Source organism: Pseudoliparis swirei, chromosome 12 (assembly GCF_029220125.1).
Source record: "Pseudoliparis swirei isolate HS2019 ecotype Mariana Trench chromosome 12, NWPU_hadal_v1, whole genome shotgun sequence".
Classification (NCBI taxonomy): Eukaryota; Metazoa; Chordata; class Actinopteri; order Perciformes; family Liparidae; genus Pseudoliparis; species Pseudoliparis swirei.
The window spans coordinates 3,254,471-3,273,305 of NC_079399.1; the positions used below are offsets into that span (position 1 = coordinate 3,254,471).

Here is an 18,835-nt window from a genome sequence, read left to right on the forward strand (position 1 = left end):
GAGTAAGATGTTGAACTTTGAAGGAACTCATCACGAGGGAGACGTTTGTAAAAGTTTGCTGGAAGAAAAACTTCTTCAAAAGAGAAAAGATCATGACTCAGTTTAAAATGAAAACCACTTCTTCTTCTTCTTCTTCTTCTTCTTCTTCTTCTTCTTCTTCTTCTTCTTCTTACTTTCCCCTCTTCGCTGAGGGGCTACACCAAAGTCCGTCTGCACGCCGATAGTGAAGAAAATCGATTTCTCACTGAGCACGTCCGTTGGGTTCCACACACAGAAAAATAATGGTTCTTTAGAAGGCTTTGTGGTTCTGCGAAGAACCATCATCTTCCGAAGAACCACTTTTTCATTTGAGGAACCTTAAAAGGTTCTTTGAAGAACTATCTAACGAAATGGATCTTTAAAGAATCCTGGTTTGAAAGGTTCTTTCTGGAACCAGAAATGGGTCTTCTATGGCATCCCTCTGAAGAACCATTTTCGGTTCCTTAATCTTTCTGTTTGTACCGGGTATTTTTCTTCTTCTTCTTTCTCTTTTTTCTGCATCTATTGCCATAAAGTCTGCAAAGAGAGCCTTTCTGGTTCTCCAGAGAGCCTTTCTGGTCCTAAAGACAGCCTTTTGGGTTCTCAATATAGGACCTTTCTGGTTCTAAACACAGCCTTTCTGGTTCTCAATAGAACCTTTCTGGTTCTCAAGAGAGCCTTTCTGGTTCTCAATAGAACCTTTCTGGTTCTCAAGAGAGTCTTTCTGGTTCTCAATAGAGCCTTTCTGGTTCTAAAGACAGCCTTTCTGGTTCTCAATAGAGCCTTTCTGGTTCTAAAGAGAGTCTTTCTGGTTCTCAAGAGAGTCTTTCTGGTTTTTAATAGAGCCTTTCTGGTTCTAAAGACAGCCTTTCTGGTTCTCAATAGAGCCTTTCTGGTTCTAAAGACAGCCTTTCTGGTTCTCAATAGAACCTTTCTGGTTCTAAAGACATCCTTTCTGGTTCTCAATAGAACCTTTCTGGTTCTCAAGAGAGTCTTTCTGGTTCTCAAGAGAGTCTTTCTGGTTTTTAATAGAGCCTTTCTGGTTCTAAAGACAGCCTTTCTGGTTCTCAATAGAGCCTTTCTGGTTCTAAAGACATCCTTTCTGGTTCTCAATAGAGCCTTTCTGGTTCTAAAGACAGCCTTTCTGGTTCTCAATAGAGCCTTTCTGGTTCTAAAGACATCCTTTCTGGTTCTCAATAGAACCTTCCTGGTTCTCCATAGAGCCTTTCTGGTTCTCAATAGAGCCTTTCTGATTCTGAATAGAGCTTTCTGGTTCTACAGACATCCTTCCTGGTTCTCCAGCTCTCCTCCCGTGGATCAGACACGTCCTCCCCCACTGAGCGGCGTTCTTACACTTGCAGCCCAGTTGGAGACGTTCACGCTCCTATTTTAAATGCGGGGTGATTTCGCAACACCGTGTTTTTCGCACACATTTTTATTTTCTCTCCCGACTGCACGCGCTCCAGCCGGGAAGCAGCCGATGACGAGGACGCCCGTATGGACGCCACCGATGGCGAAGGGCTCAGACGGGACCGGAGGCGTGAGCAGCTTCGCACGTGCAGGGGCGAGCGAGGGAGAGAGAGAGAGAGAGAGAGAGAGAGAAAAACAAGTTTTTTTAAGCAAGTAGGTGCAAGATGGCGTCTCCGTGAAAGACGAAGATATAAATGTCTTTTTCATACGGTTCTTTGTTTTAAGGGGATTTGTGCACCGATTAAAACACAAAACATTAAATTCCATCGCTGCCAATTAATCCCCATAAAAGTTACACACTGCTCCTTTCTCGAGAAGGTAATTAACGAGGGAATTAATGGGTTCACTTCCCCCATAGAGGAATCCGAACCAGCAACCCCCCCCCCCCCCCCCCCCCTAGGAGCATAGAGGACTAAACAGACAATCTTAAAAGAAATTAAAAAAGACGTAATCACAGCCCGGTGGGCAGATTGGGTATTGAAGCCACGATAGCGAAGACGAGGATGACTGTGATGATAATTGCAGCTTCACGCCCGCCGGCCTGATTCCTGAGAAACACGGAGAGCTCCGCACAGGAAGCAGCTTTTGATCAAAGTGTGAACCTCATCAGCTCAGAAATGACAAAGCTCAACAAGTAAATAAAGAGCTTCTCTTCCCCCCGATGGATGTGCGTGATGAGCCTTTTCCACAGAACTAGAGGACATTGTTATTTTTAGCATCCCAATTTAAGGGCTTATACAACTTCATATATATCAAAGCTCTCCCTGTCGTCTCCGTCTTTTTCCCGCAGCTCTTCCAGTTTTTCGGGATGATTCCGAGATGAATGCGAACCTCCATGGGTGGTGTGGGGGGCGGTGGGGGGGGGGATCCTATCCTGACCCACTTTACGCCGTTTACCGATTGTTGACTTTCGCTTTTGTTCGGACGCTCGCGGGCCGTGAAAAAGAAAAATAGTGAATTCATTACCTTCACAGAAACGCAGGGCGATCCGCTGAGTAACGAGAGCAATTAAAGCACAATGAAATATTAATAAGGGTGGATTTAAGTCCCACGAACGGCTCCTCCATCCACTGGGAGGGAGGACGGAGAACAAATCAAAGAGGCAGACGTTGCTTTGTTCCCCTGTAAACAATCCGCAGATGTCTCCGCTGTCAAATATGTCATCAGTGAAATGAAAAGTGTGTGTATGTGTGTGTGTGTGAGAGTGTGATGACCCCCCCCCCCCAAAATGTATGTGATAAAAAATATGCTGTTATTCAATTTTGAAAGTGGTGTCCCCACGTGACACCTCCGAGTGAAGGTCCTCACGGGTTCGCGATTTTAAGTATGTGTGTGCGTGTGTGAGTGTGTGTGTGTGTGTGTGTGGGGGGGGGGGGGTATTGTTAGCAGCGGGAAGCGTCGACCGCATGGGGATAAAAAGCCATTTTTATTGTTCATTTCAAACCTCGAACACAGAGCGATGAAGACGTGTTCTGGGGTCGAGAAACAATAAACTAGAAGTGAAGCGGGAAAACACTCAGGATGAACTTCGAGGCCACAGGCACCGACGACAGGGAGCTGGGTTTGGCTTCGCTAGAGCATCTGTTTTCATAGCTGGAACACAGTTTATAATAAATGGTTTCTTAATACATCAACACAATTACACAACCGGCCTCTGGGGGCCTGAAGAGCTTGAGTCCTCACGTGGATCACATGACTCCAGGTCTGAGCTCACTGGCTTCCGCTGCCACACAGAATTGACTCTTCATAAATCACTACATGATTTAGGGCTTAAATACATTTGTGATCTGCAGCGACCTTATGAACCGTCCCGACCTCTCGGGTTCAGAGGTCGTCGTTAGGTCGGGCCGCCTGGGCTCACCGGGCTCGGCACGCCGTTGGACCGCCACGTCTAGAAATTGCAGAACATTAAATGAAGCTATTCAGAGTTTTCTGAATCATAAAATCACCTTGTGAACATGCCACACACACACACACACACATATTCACACACTCACACATATTCACACACTCACACACACGTACTCACACACACACACACACAGAATGAAAGCGAAAGCCAGAGGCGCGGCGATGCGTAGACAAGTGGGGGATGGGGTTATTATCGCTGACAGTTTTTATTAAGCAGCCTGTCTCAGACACTGATACCGACGCCGCGCTTGACCTTTGACCCTTGTGTTTTAAATTAAAAAAGAAAGAAAGAGCTGCAGTCTGACGGCGGTTTAAATGAGGTGTTCAATGCTGCGTGTAAACCGCGGCGCAGAACGACGCTAATCTCTGACAACCTTTTCAGAGCGATGTGGCGGCCGCACACGTCTCCATGGTGAAGAGGCAATGAGAGAACATCTCTACGCCACTTCCTAGTTTATCACTTCACTTTCTAGTTAATCACTTCCTAGTTTATCACTTCACTTTATAGTTAATCACTTCCAAGTTTATCACTTCACTTTATAGTTAATCACTTCCTAGTTTATCACTTCACTTTATAGTTCATCATGTCCTACTTCATCACTCCCTCGTTCATCACTTCCTACTTCATCACTTCCTAGTTGATCACTTCCTCGTTTACCGCTTAATCGTTTACCACTTCCTTGTTTATCACTTCCTACTTCATCATATCCTTGTACATCACTTCCTAGTTCATCACTTCCTCGTTTACCACTTAATCGTTTATCACTTAATCGTTTTTCACTTAATCGTTTTTCACTTCCTACTTTATCATGTCCTAGTACATCACTTCCTTGTTCATCACTTCCCACTTCATCACGTCCTAGTTGATCACTTCCTAGTTCTTCACTTCCTTGTTCATCACTTCCTCGTTCGTCACATAACTTCCTAGTTTACCACTTTCTAGTTCTTCACTTCCTCGTTTATCACCTCACTTCCTTCCTAGTTTGATACTTCCTAGTTCTTCACTTCCTAGTTCATCTCTTCACATCCTAGTTCTTCACTTCCTGGTTTATCACTTCCTCGTCTCCTGTGTGACCTCTCCGACGTCGTCTCCCGCCGTTGTTACCGGGCTAAACATAGGAGGACACATCTCTGTGGCCTTAGAGAAAAACAACAACAACAACAACAACGCTGCACCCCACCCTGCTGCCCTCAGCCTCTCCTCTGGGCTTCACTGCGTCGCAGCCGAGCAGAACCCCAAATCACCTGTTTGTTGAGTCCAGGTCTCATTGACACCCCACACACACACACACACAGGGACTCTTGGTGCGACATGCTAGACGAATGCTGGAGAAAAAGAAGAAAGAAAGTCTCCCGTCTCCGTCTGCAGTTCTCAACACTGACGCTCAGCCGCCGCGCCGCGGGGGTCCGTCGGGTCGGCCGGGTCTCGGACCCGGGGAGAGGGACGATGGATGGGAAGAGGCCTGAGAGAGAGAGAGAGAGAGAGAGGGAGAGAGAGGGAGGGAGGGAGAGAGAGAGAGAGAGAGAGAGAGAGAGAGAGACGAAGACGGCGTGGGAGGGGGGCGTGTCCCGGCCTTTGTCTCCTCCTGACAGCCTCCATGGCGTTTATCCTGCCGCTCTCCCACTCTGTGTCTCTGGTTGGACTCGCCGCCTGCATTACGATGGAGGGATAACGCCCCCCCCCCCCCCCCCCAGATGAACCCCCACCTCAAGTCGTGCAGGTTTTCTATTGGCCGGCTCGGCCTCTGGTTTGATATAACCAGTCGGGTGTGACCGTCATAATTTCCACACAAGGATTTAATACTCCGCAGTTAATCAGGTTTGATGGTAAAAAACACCACAAAAAATAAAGTTTACAGCTATTTTGAAGTCAAAGTTTGGCCCCAGAGACTCTCTTCTGTTGTTGTTGTTTTTCTTTTTGGGGGTCGGGAGTGTGTGTGTGTGGGGGGGGGGGGGGGAGATGTCCCAGCGACACCTGCAGTAATGATGAAGCTGATTAAAGCAACTCTTGATTTATGTATCGCCCCCATCGGAAAGAAATGTGACGTGGGGGCGTCGCCCGAGGCGAGAACCACCGGAGCCGACGCCCACTGATCCTCTTGATTAGAGGAGTGTGTGTGTGTGTGTGTGTGTGTGTGTGTGTGTGTCTATAAAACCCTTCAAACCAAACAGATAAACCTGGAGATGGTGGAAAAGCCGATATTTTGACTTTCTAAGCTTTTCCTCTGACAGGAACATGAAATGTGTCGGTTCACCTTTAAGACGCTCCTCTCCACCGAGGCTGAAGCCTGAAGTGAAACCGACATTCAAGCTTCAAAACCTTTTTAAAGTTCTCGTTCTCGTATTCGAGGAATGTGTCAACGGGTTTGTGAGTAGTCAAAAGTTTATTCTCAAAGATTCAATCTCTGCATTTGAATCTGAGATAACGTCTCATTTGCATATTCAGAACCATTCAGAAAACTTGTAATTCAGAAAATGATAATTTTACTCATCAATGTAAATTCCATGGTGATATCTATTAGATTATTTGTTTTACCTTATTCACCTGATGTTTCCTTTAAACGACAATTTTTCAAAATAAAGTATTTTATCATTTTACTTGGAGAAAATTGATATTGATATATGAAGTGATACGAAGAGGTATCAAGAAGTCCCTCCGTAAACACACACACACACACACACACACACACACACACACACACACACACACACACACACACACACACACATTTCCATGTTCACACTCATCCCACGCAAATTGTGAAATATATTCCGAGGCTCCGCTCGTGTCCTCCATCCCGTGACGACACATTTCACATCTCACCGCCTCCCACCTCCAACTCCTCAGAGCTAACGGGCACGAAGAGAGTCGAGTGTTAGCGAGCGAGCGGCGTGGCGTGCGGCGCCGAGGCCGCCGCCGCCGCGCAGCGTGTCCTTACGGTGGCCCCGGCGAGGGGGAACATGAAACCATGTGTTGTGCGTTCACCTTTATCTCAGAAAGCTCGAGCAAGTTTCACCTATTGCTGTTTCATTTTAACATGGCGGTCGATAGAGAAGAGCCCCCTAGTGGCCGTTTGAGGAACAGCAGTTTTTTTTTTACGGCCCCATTGCAGCGTGATTCTCACAAGATTCAAGATTCAAGATTCAAGATTCAAGATGTTTTATTTGTCACATACACACACAGGGTGTGCAGTGAAATGAAAGTGGCAATGCTCAGCAGGAATGTGCAAGGGCAACAAGTACACACTATTTACAAATAAAAAACAACACAATATTTACAGTAAGTGTGTGTGTGTGTGTGTGTGTGTGCCTAAGAGGGGCAGTTGTGTGGGTCTATGTGGGGGTCCTGGTGAGGTCGGAGTTCACAATCCTGATGGCCTGAGGAAAGAAACTCCGTCTCAGTCTCTCTGTTCTTGCAGCGTGACTACGGAGGCGCCTGCCTGACCGCAGCAGCTGAAACAGTCTGTTGTTGGGGTGGTGAGGATCCTTCATGATCCTGCGGCTCTGGTTCTGCACCTCCTGGTGTACAAGTCCTGCAGGGTGGGAGTGTAGTTCCAATAGTGCGCTCAGCCGAGCACTACTCTCTGCAGAGCCTTCCTGTCCTGAGCGGAGCAGTTGCCAAACCAGGCTGTGATGCTTCCTGTCAGGACGCTCTCTACAGCTCCAGAGTAGAAGGACTGAAGGATCCTCTGGGAAACTTTAAATTTCCTCAGCTGCCTGAGGTGGTAGAGCGCTGCCTTGCCTTTCTCACCAGAGTGTCTGTGTTTGTTGACCATGTCAGATCCTCGGTGATGTGGACTCCCAGGTATTTATACCGCTCACCCTCTCCACAGTAGTCCCGTTAATCCCCAGTGGTGAGTACGTCCTCTGTTGTTGTACCCTCCTAAAGTCCACAATCAGCTCCTTAGTTTTGGTGACATTCATGATGAGGCTGTTGTCCTGGCACCAGAGTGACAGATCAGCAACTTCCTCCAGGTAGGCCTTCTCGTCGTTGTCGGAGATCAGGCCCACCACCACTGTGTCATCCGCAAACTTGATGATGGTGTTGGAGCTGAACCTGGCCACACAGTCATGTGTGTACAGGGAGTACAGTAGGGGCTGAGGACGCAACCCTGGGGGGATCCTGTGTTCAGGGTGAGGGATTTGGAGGTGTGTCTGCCCACCCTGACCACCTGTGGCCTGGCGGTCAGGAAGTCCAGGATCCAAGCACACAGGGGTGTTCAGTCCCAGCTCAATCAGCTTGCCGGCCAGTCTGGAGGGACTATGGTGTTGAAAGCTGAACTATAATCAATGAACAGCAGTCTCACATAGCCCCCCTCTGGCTGTCCAGATGAGAGAGTGTGGTGTGCAGTACCTGGGAGACAGCATCATCCGTGGATCTGTTTGGGCGATAAGCAAACTGCAGCGGGTCCATGGAGGAAGGAGGAAGGCGCAGATGTAGTCCTTTATCAGCCTCTCAAAGCATTTCATGACCACCGAGGTGAGGGCCACGGTCGGTAGTCATTCATACATGCTGGAGAAGCATTCTTGGGCACAGGGACAATAGTGGATCTCTTGAAGCAGGCGGGGACCACGGACTCAGCCAGGAGAGGTTGAATATTGTGGTGAACACTGGAGCTAGCTGGTTAGCACAGGTCTTCAGTACTCGCCCAGATATGCCATCTGGACCTGCAGCTTTCCTGGTGTTCACCCTCAACAGAGCCCTCCTCACACTGTGCTCGGTCACAGAGAGTGTGTGTTCGTCCCCAGCGGTAGAACTCACCTCGGCTACGCTAACGGTGTTGTTGTTAGCGGCGAGCTAGCGCTGTTGTTGCTAGCCTCAAACCGTGCATAAAATGAGTTCAGGTCGTCCGCTAGGGATGCGTCGGCACTCACCATTGCGCGGGTCTGCTCTGGTAGTTTGTGATAGTCCGTAGCCCCTGCCATAGGCGCCTGGTGTCGCGCTGCTCCATCTGTGATTCCACTCTGTCCGGTACCTCCTTTTGGCTTCCTTCACCGCCTCCTCAGTCCATAGACCGCTGCCTTGTACTCGTCCATGTTGCGGATACAAGACCGGAGTTATAGGCAGCAATGCAGGCGTTCACAGCTTCACGGATGGATCTATCAACCCACGGCTTTTGGTTAGGAAAGACCCTAACTTTTACCGTGGGGCGATGGTGTCCGTTAAGCGTTGCTATGAGGCTCATTGCTACTTCCAAACTCGCTGGCGTCACTGGAACTGGATTGGATCATGTCCCAGTCGGCGTCACGCAGAGCGTCCTGTAGCTCAGCCTCTGATTGGTCAGACCACCGCATTCGTTCCTCGTCACTACCGCTTCCGCGATCCTTTGTTTATACTCCGGAAGCAGAAAAATGGCGGCATGGTCTGATTTCCCTAACGGAGGAGAGAGACAGCCTTGTAGCCTCTCTTGAATGGCGTATAGCAGTGGTCCAACGTTCTTTCCCTCTGGTAGCACACGTAATGTGCTGGTGAAAGTTCGGCATGACTTTTTAGGTTTGCCTTGTTAAAGTCCCAGCCACCACCACAGCAGCGTCGGGATACTTGTTCTGATGCCGACATAACACATCATGTAGGTCCGATAGTGCTACGTCGGTGTCCGCTTGTGGTGGTATGTAGGCGGCTGTGGTGATGACCGAGCTGAACTCCCAGGGAAGGTAGAATGGACGGCATGAGATCGTCAGATGTTCCAGGTTCGCGAGCAGGAACGAGAAAGAGTCTTAATGTTCTTGGGGTCGCACCACATGTTGTTAGTCATGAAGCAAACCCCTCCACCCTTAGATTTACCAGACTCTTCCGTTCTGTCTGCACGGAAAACAGAGAAGGACTCGGTTGGGCATATGACTCGATCCGGCACCAGCGGGGTCAGCCATGTTTCCGTCAGACAAAAGATGTTACAATCCCGCATGTCCCGTTGGAATCTGATCCTTGCCCTAAAATCATCCATCTTATTTTCCAGAGACTGGACGTTAGCAAGAAGGATGCTGGGCAAAGGTGGACGGTGGGCTTGAACTCTCAGTCTGTTCGAATTCCGCTCCGTTTCCCTCGATGTTTTCGTCGTCTCCCCGTAGTAGCGGCTCCACTGTTGTTGTTGTGGTTCGCTCGTACGATCTCTGCCGGCCACGCTGGATCGATGGAAAAAGTGGACAAAAACCCTTGTTTTGCGCAAAGTTTATGTCCAAAAGTGTGCTGCGGTCGTATGTTGTTAGTGCCGATGTGTTTGTGGCAAAGAAAATATTAAAAATAAACACAAAAACTAAAAGAGCGCACAATCTCCGCGGAGCTGCCGCGACGGCGACTGGACACAGCCGCGCCAGCGTAGACGTGGACGGAGACATTGGAGGTCATCCGTTGTTTTTTTCACACCGCCGTATTGACGGCCTCGTTGGCGATTTGGCCGCCGCCATCTTGGATTACAAACGTCACCATGTTGCCGTTTTAGGCGTAACGGCCACTGTGAGTATCAATGGTGTTCCTGTCACGTAGAAAATAAAGCTTTACATAACTATACGAGATAAATAGCGTGGAAAAAGAAGATTTATTTCATTGATTCATTTTTCACGTCATTTTAACCCTAAACGACGATATTTTCGTGAACCTATAACTCAGGCGGTGAAACATAACCAAGTTGATTCCTGTGAAGTTTATTTTGAAAAGACTTTATCCGCGAACAATGATGAAGATTTGTTTGAGATGAGTCACATCTGACCCTCCTGATGCGCCAACCGAAGAGTCACGTTACTTTATTTCCCCATAATCGTGATGTTTCACCAGAGGCGCATCATAAATAAGCATATTGCCGCTCAGGATGGTTTCAATAACCGGATTATCAGATTGTTTTTATATGATGTGGATCGCAGTGCGATGAAAGTCACACATCATTTAGGTTTGATGAGTTTTTTCATGTCACGTTGTTGTGGACCGTGTTGGTTACCGGTGGTTACCGAGAGAAAAGGTCAGAACCCAGAAGCATAAACCTCCTCTGGATGTACAGTCACATCTGTGATATCTGTAATCTCTGTAATATCTGTGATATCTGTGATCTCTGTAATATCTGTGATATCTGTGATATCTATAATATCTGTGATATCTGTAATCTCTGTGATATCTGTCATATCTGTAATCTCTGTCATATCTGTGATATCTGTAATATCTGTGATATCTGTGATTCAAGAGATTCAAGATTCAAGATTCAAGATGTTTTATTTGTCACATACACACACAGGGTGTGCAGTGAAATGAAAGTGGCAATGCTCAGCAGGAATGTGCAAGGGCAACAAGTACACACTATTTACAAATAAAAAACAACACAATATTTACAGTAAGTGTGTGTGTGTGTGTGTGTGTGCTTAAGAGGGGCAGTTGTGTGGGTCTATGTGGGGGTCCTGGTGAGGTCGGAGTTCACAATCCTGATGGCCTGAGGAAAGAAACTCCGTCTCAGTCTCTCTGTTCTTGCAGCGTGACTACGGAGGCGCCTGCCTGACCGCAGCAGCTGAAACAGTCTGTTGTTGGGGTGGTGAGGATCCTTCATGATCCTGCCGGCTCTGGTTCTGCACCTCCTGGTGTACAAGTCCTGCAGGGTGGGAGTGTAGTTCAATAGTGCGTTCAGCGAGCACTACTCTCTGCAGAGCCTTCCTGTCCTGAGCGGAGCAGTTGCCAAACCAGGCTGTGATGCTTCCTGTCAGGACGCTCTCTACAGCTCAGAGTAGAAGGACTGAAGGATCCTCTGGGAAACTTTAAATTTCCTCAGCTGCCTGAGGTGGTAGAGGCGCTGCCTTGCCTTTCTCACCAGAGTGTCTGTGTTTGTTGACCATGTCAGATCCTCGGTGATGTGGACTCCCAGGTATTTATACCGCTCACCCTCTCCACAGTAGTCCCGTTAATCCCCAGTGGTGAGTCGTCCTCTGTTGTTGTACCCTCCTAAAGTCCACAATCAGCTCCTTAGTTTTGGTGACATTCATGATGAGGCTGTTGTCCTGGCACCAGAGTGACAGATCAGCAACTTCCTCCAGGTAGGCCTTCTCGTCGTTGTCGGAGATCAGGCCCACCACCACTGTGTCATCCACAAACTTGATGATGGTGTTGGAGCTGAACCTGGCCACACAGTCATGTGTGTACAGGAGTACAGTAGGGCTGATGACGCAACCCTGGGGGATCCTGTGTTCAGGGTGAGGGATTTGGAGGTGTGTCTGCCCACCCTGACCACCTGTGGCCTGGCGGTCAGGAAGTCCAGGATCCAAGCACACAGGGGTGTTCAGTCCCAGCTCAATCAGCTTGCCGGCCAGTCTGGAGGGGACTATGCTGTTGAAAGCTGAACTATAATCAATGAACAGCAGTCTCACATAGCCCCCCCTCTGGCTGTCCAGATGAGAGAGTGTGGTGTGCAGTACCTGGGAGACAGCATCATCCGTGGATCTGTTTGGGCGATAAGCAAACTGCAGCGGGTCCATGGAGGAAGGGAGGAAGGCGCAGATGTAGTCCTTTATCAGCCTCTCAAAGCATTTCATGACCACCGAGGTGAGGGCCACCGGTCGGTAGTCATTCATACATGCTGGAGAAGCATGTATGATATCTGTAATCTCTGTAATATCTGTAATCTCTGTGATATCTGTCATATCTGTAATCTCTGTGATATCTGTGATATCTGTGATATCTGTAATCTCTGTGATATCTGTGATATCTGTAATCTCTGTAATATCTGTGAAATCTGTGATATCTGTAATCTCTGTAATATCTGTGATATCTGTAATCTCTGTGATATCTGTGATATCTGTGATCTCTGTGATATCTGTAATCTCTGTGATATCTGTGATATCTGTAATATCTGTAATATCTGTGATATCTCTGATATCTGTAATCTCTGTGATATCTGTAATCTCTGTGATATCTGTGATCTCCCGTGATATCTGTGATATCTGTAATCTCTGTGATATCTGTGATATCTGTAATCTCTGTGATATCTGTAATCTCTGTAATCTCTGTGATATCTGTAATATCTGTGATATCTGTGATATCTGTAATCTCTGTGATATCTGTAATCTCTGTGATATCTGTGATATCTGTAATCTCTGTGATATCTGTAATCTCTGTGATATCTGTAATCTCTGTGATATCTGTGATATCTGTAATCTCTGTGATATCTGTAATCTCTGTGATATCTGTAATCTCTGTGATATCTGTGATATCTGTAATATCTGTAATATCTGTGATATCTGTGATATCTGTAATCTCTGTAATATCTGTGATATCTGTCATATCTGTAATATCTGTGATATCTGTAATATCTGTAATATCTGTGATATCTACCCTACGCCACCTCGTCACTGCCATCTGACAACGACACGCAGAACAATCAAGGTTCTTAAATGGTTGTTTAAAAGGCTTTGTGGTTCTAGGAAGAACCATCACCTACTTAAGAACCATTATTTCATTTGAGACACCTTCATAGGTTCTTTAAAGAACCCTGGTTTGAAAGGTTCTTTGAGGCACCATAAATGGTGCCTTAAAGAACCATGTATTGAAGGTTCTTTGAGACACCTTTATAGGTTTTTTGAAGAACTACTTAAAGAAATGGTTCTTTAAAGAACCCTGGTTTGAAAGGTTCTTGGTGGAACCCAACATGGTCCCTTGAAGAACCATTTTTTATAGGTTCTTTGAAGAAGTCTTTAAGGATTTTGTTTTTTAACTCTGGTTTGAAAGGTTCTCTGTGGAACCTTAAATGGTGCCTTGAAGAACCATTTTATTAAAGGTTCTTTGAGACACCTTTATAGGTTATTTGAAGAACTCTATAATGAAATAGTTCTTTAAAGAACCCTGGTTTGAAAGGTTCTTCGTGGAACCCGACATGGTCCATTAAGGAACCATTTTTGAAGTTTCTTTGAAGAACTATCTCAGGAAATGGTTCTTTAAAGAACTGGATTTGAAGGTTTACATCCTCATGGATGATGACATCGTGCTTGTGGTTCAGGACATGAAGACGTTTGAGTCCAGTCCGGTTTTCAGATGTGTTTATTTACCTTCCTGTATCTCACCTTCCTGTTCCCGGTCACTGTGTGTTTGGAGATCTTGATAATTTTGCATTTATTATTTGGGACTTGGTTCCAGACAGCGATGAGACGTTTCCTCAAATGACCTTTCCTTATAAAACACGTGCTCCCCCTCCCCTCCTCCCCCCTTCAGGCCCCTCTTTGTGGTGGTAAACGGTCGCCTCATTATCCTCAGCACTTACACCTGGAAGTGAGGCGCTTTGTGAGAGCCAGAAGAACCAACAAAATCATTAACGAAAAGCTGAACGTGGAATTATGGTCTTTATGAGAAGTCTGAAAATCATTGAGACGAGTTTCAAAGACATTTCAATCAATATGAGGCATTTAGAGAGGAAAGAGTCAGAGGATAACTTCTATGTCTTTGGCTAGAAGAAACATATTCCATGTAACATGGAGCAGTTATTATTATTTTATTCAGTGGAGGAGGAGGAAGTGAGAGATTACAGGATGATTCATCTCTTAGATATATTTCGGGAGGGGGGAGGGGGGGGGGAGCCCCCCGTCAGCCCATTAGAGAGACATTAAGTGCTTTTAATTAACTCACACTGGGCTATTAAAAACAAATGTATTGGATTCAATTAAGAGTTTTAATATTTAATATCTGTTGAGGATTAAAGACTAAATGTGTAAGATAATTCAGAATACAGGGGCCACGCTAATTGAGTGGAATGGAGCAGCAAAACATTATATATATATTTGTTTATTTGTTTATTTATTGGATCCCCATTAGCTGACGCCTTAGCCACCGCTAATCTTCCTGGGGTCCACAGAAAGGACAAAATACAATACATACAAAAACATACAAAACATATCGTGAAACCAACAGTTAAAAATAGTACAACAAAGTAAAAAAATAAAATAGTGCAGTCAGATGCTCAGTACAGTTGAAGGATAAGATATATGTTATGCAATTCAACTTAATTCATACAAAGAAAAAGAAAAAGAAAATCAGATGACTAAAAAGCAATAGAATACGTCAAGTGGTGAATGTTCTTAGGTGCGCCTTTAATTGTTTTTTGAATGACAAATTATTACTCATGTGAGTGAAACGAGGAGTTAGTAAGTTCCAAGCGGTAATTGCACGATAGATAACGGTACGTTTGAGGAGGTTAGTTCTTGGGGTTGGCGGTATCAATTGACCTAAACTAGCATTCCTTGTGTTATGGTTATGTCTGTTAAATGTGTATTGTAACTGATTGAAGAAATATACCGGTGTCTGATTAAATACTACGTTCCTGAAAAACATGAGAAGACAAAAGTGAAGTTGAGTTTCAACTGAGAACCATAACAGGCGAGATGCATATATGCAGTATTAGTTCTAATTGAACACTGGAGTGCTAATCTGGCAGCTCTGTTTTGAACCATTTGTAGTTTATGTATATATATAATATAGACATAATTTATATATATATTATATACACATATATATGTATATAATATAAATATTTATATAATTTATATACATATATATATACACATGTATATATATATGTATATATGTGTAGATATACACATATATATACACACATATATGTATATAATATAAATATTTATATAATATATATATATATATGTAGATTCCAGTCGAGCGTTCCCGTCTATTCCACAAAATTAATTTACCAAAAAAAAGAAAAAAGAAAATCTTTAAATGTTCCTTCTCGTAATAGGAAAAGTCTTCCTGGACAAATTAATAGGAACGCCCGCCGTTACTCTTTAGCGAAAAACAAAACATTGCATTTGATTAATTTATTGACTAAAACATAATAGTTTTTATCACATAGGATAGCCTTCACTGATTTACCGATGCAGGGGGTGGACAAATTAGCTGGAACGCCTTGACAGTAAAGGAGCAGAGCGTTGTACTGTATTGGATTTCAATAAAAGGTTCTGCCGGGAGGTCTTTCACTCCATTAATCAAATTAATGCATTATTGATTTTGTTTGTATCTAAGGGATAGTTGTCACTGTTGACTCTCTTATATTATACAGGTAGCGGGGGAATTAACCTGCATGAAGGGAACAAAAGGGACAAATGGATGGCAATTAAAACACATCTATATATGAATTTAACATTTTTATTCATCCTCCGACCATCTTCAGCTTACATGTCTTTCCTATGTAGCACACATGGGCCATTAAAATAAAAAGTACATTTGTACTGTATTGGATTGCTCTCATGTCTTTATTTAACATAATAACTTAAAGAGGAGGCGTCTCCTCATGTTAATCTTCACATAACTTCATATTTCGTGACATATTACCAGCTGTTAGTGGGAGATCGCTTTGTATTTTATTACATTAAAAGGTCCGGGAAGATCACATCTATTGATGGAAAGATTAGATGTCTCATCTTCACATTTCTCTAATGACTTTCCTGTAGCATAAAAAAAGGGGTTGGACAAAGATATATACGGGAATGCCTGGAAATTAATTATTTAATAACCAAGCCGAGACTTTGATGTTCTGTAATACGGTAACATTATAGCCGTGTTTATAGACTTCTATTCAACCAGAGGAGTCGCCCCCTGGTGGTCAGGAGAGAGAATGCAGCTTTAACACGTGAAGCATATACTTCTATACAACCAGAGGAGTCGGCCCCTGGTGGTCAGGAGAGAGAATGCAGCTTTAACACCAGTTATGTGAGCGTAGAAGTCATATTCCACTTCGCTCACCAACTCTCTCCACAAAAAGTAAAAGCCACTTCAAGTTGGCGAAAAACCAAACCCAGCCGACTACACGAGTCGCCCGTTGATCCCGAGAGCCGTCTCCCTGACCTCTGACCCCGGCTGCCTGTGGCGCGCTGCCTTTTTTCTTTTCTTCCGGGGGGCCTGAGCGAAGGTTCATATCTCCATCCCCGGTGGTGGGAGGGGCGACTTTGATCCGCCCGGAGCTCTCCGGCCTCCCTCTCCGATCCGGAGGGCTGATAGAGTCTGGAGGCGTAGCGGTGAACCTTGATCACCGCAGGCGACCACAGTTCTTTTCTTTTTCATTTGTCACCCGTCTTGCTCTTGAGCGGGAACGAAGGCTGACGAGCCGGTTTAATGCGAAGCAGGTCGCACAGCGTTCAACACAACGCAGAGAGAACAGTCCAGATCCTGAAGCTGAGGGCGGGTTTAGACCAGTTCCACTCATATAAGTAGATAAGATAAGATGATATATCACTGTATTAGTCCCTGAGCGGGGACATCGACAGGGTTACAGCAGCAAAGGGGTTAAAGTGACACAGTAAAAAAGAAAAATGTAAATAAATAGTTAGAAAAAATCCACAATAACTGAATATTATATTGGTATATATTATATTAATTCTAACTATTTTGCACGGTGTATTTATATTGCAGTGTTTGGACCAGTTCTATCAATCATATAAGTATATAAAATAAGATTAAATATTGACAGGATTACAGCAGCAAATGGCTTAAAGTGACACAGTAAAAAAGAAAAATTTAAATAGTTAGGAAAAATCCACAATAACTAATATTATATACACAGACAGGTATATATTATAGATATTCTAACTATTTTGCACGGCGTATTTATATAGCAGTGTTTAGACCAGTTCCATCACTCATATTAGTATATAAAATAAGATTAAATATTTAAAATGTAAACAAAGTTAGAAAAATACACAGACATGTATATATTATATTTATTTTTAACTATTTTGCACGGTGTATTTCTATTGCAGTGTTTAGACCAGTATATAAGTAGATGAAATAAGTTTAGATATTTACAGAATTACAGCAGCAAAGGAGTTAAAGTGCAAGAGACATAGTAAAAGTCATATAAATAATAAACAGAAAGAAAAAACGTAAAGAATCGATCATAACGTAATATTATATACACAGACAGAATAACATTGTGTTTTGCACGGTGTATTTATGTTGCAGTGTTTTGAAGCGGCTTCATATTCAGTAGCATCTCCTTCATAAACTGGCGTAATGCTGAGTGAGGCCTCCTGGACTCTGGGCCTCCCGCCTCCTGCTGGTGGCAGGCGGACCGTTAGAGACGGAGCGTGAGCCGCTGGTGGCGTTCGCCCGTAAGAGGATCCGACTCGACGCTCGCAAGTCGCGCCCGAGATTGTGTAAACTCGGCGTCGGCGCGCTACAGAATCCTCACATTATCCGTGAAACGTAATCGGAGAGGAGCGCTCTCGAGTTTCACGCTTGGTTCTCAGGTTGATCCACTCGGCCCGTAAACCGCGGCTCCGGCTCCTCGGGGAGAAAAGAGGACTCGATGGAAAGAATGCGACCGGAGAAAGACGTGGAATCACGACTGTGGAGAAGCGCCGCCGTAAAATAAAAACGTGATAAGGAAACGCAGTGAAAGAGGTTAAAACATCGAAGATATGATCCTGTGCAGCAGGTTTTTAATGTGTCGGAGCTTCCTGTCTGGTTTTAGATGATTCAGTTACGACAACATGCAAAGTATTTAAAACGCCTGAATGTGAAGAGTGTCGTGTGATGGGATGTTGGAAAAGTCTGCAAACGATTAAAGGAAAACATTCAAACATGCACAGTAGCCGGTATAATACAAGTAAAATGATGATTACAAAATAAAAGCATGTGTTTTTTATGTCGGAAGATATTGGTTGGAAATATTCCAAAAAGAGATTTTCCCATATTTTGTTTCCCTGCTCACAGAAACATGGAGGTGCATCTGGAACCAAAAATGGTTCTTCAGAGTGACGCCACAGAAGAACCATTTCTGGTTCCACCAAGAACCTTTTAATCCAGGGTTCTTTAAGGAACCATTTCTGGTCCTTTCAAACCAGGGTTCTTTAAGGAACCATTTCTGGTCCCTTCAAAACAGGGTTCTTTAAGGCTCCATTTCTGGTTCCACAAAAAAAACTTTCAAACCAGGGTTCTTTAAGGCACCATTTCTTGTTCCCCAGAGAACCTTTCAAATTAGGGTTCTTTAAGGCACAATTTCTGGTCCTTTCAAACCAGGGTTCTTTAAAGAACCATTTCTGGTTCCACAAAGAACCTTTCAAACCAGGCTTCTTTAAAGAACCATTTCCTTAAAGAGTTCTTCAAAGAACCTATAAAGGTGTCTCAAAAAAAAGGTTCTTCAGTAGGTGATGGTTCTTCTTAGAACCACAAAGCCTTAAGAACCATTTCAGAACCATTATTTCTACCTCCTACCTGGTTGCGAAAGATTGATTTGCTAAATTACAGAATGAAATATAGCATGATGAACATTTCAGGAGCGAAATCTAAGCCGGCGATGTTCCGTGATCGTCTCATATGATGAAGTATTTTGGGAGTCAAGTTAAAGCTGGAACCCTGATAATGAAAATACATGTCGGTCCCACTGTCTCGCATGTAGGTGACACCCAAAATAAAACCGTTGGCAGAGCGACCCCCCCCCCCCCTCCCCCTCCTGATTCGGTGCGT

At 44.7% G+C, this 18,835-nt stretch overlaps 1 protein-coding gene across 3 annotated transcripts in view; it reads right to left on the bottom strand.

Annotated features, from left to right (window-relative positions):
• Positions 1 to 18,835, bottom strand: part of lrfn2b (leucine rich repeat and fibronectin type III domain containing 2b) — a 107,742-nt gene that overhangs the window by 25,188 nt on the left and 63,719 nt on the right. The window contains exon 2 of one of the 3 annotated variants that reach the window (XM_056427903.1): positions 1,450 to 1,566. The exons of the other annotated variants lie outside the window; for them this stretch is intronic. The gene's annotated coding sequence lies outside the window, so the exon portion shown is untranslated. The remainder of the gene's footprint in view (positions 1 to 1,449; positions 1,567 to 18,835) is intronic. 3 annotated transcript variants of the gene reach the window in all.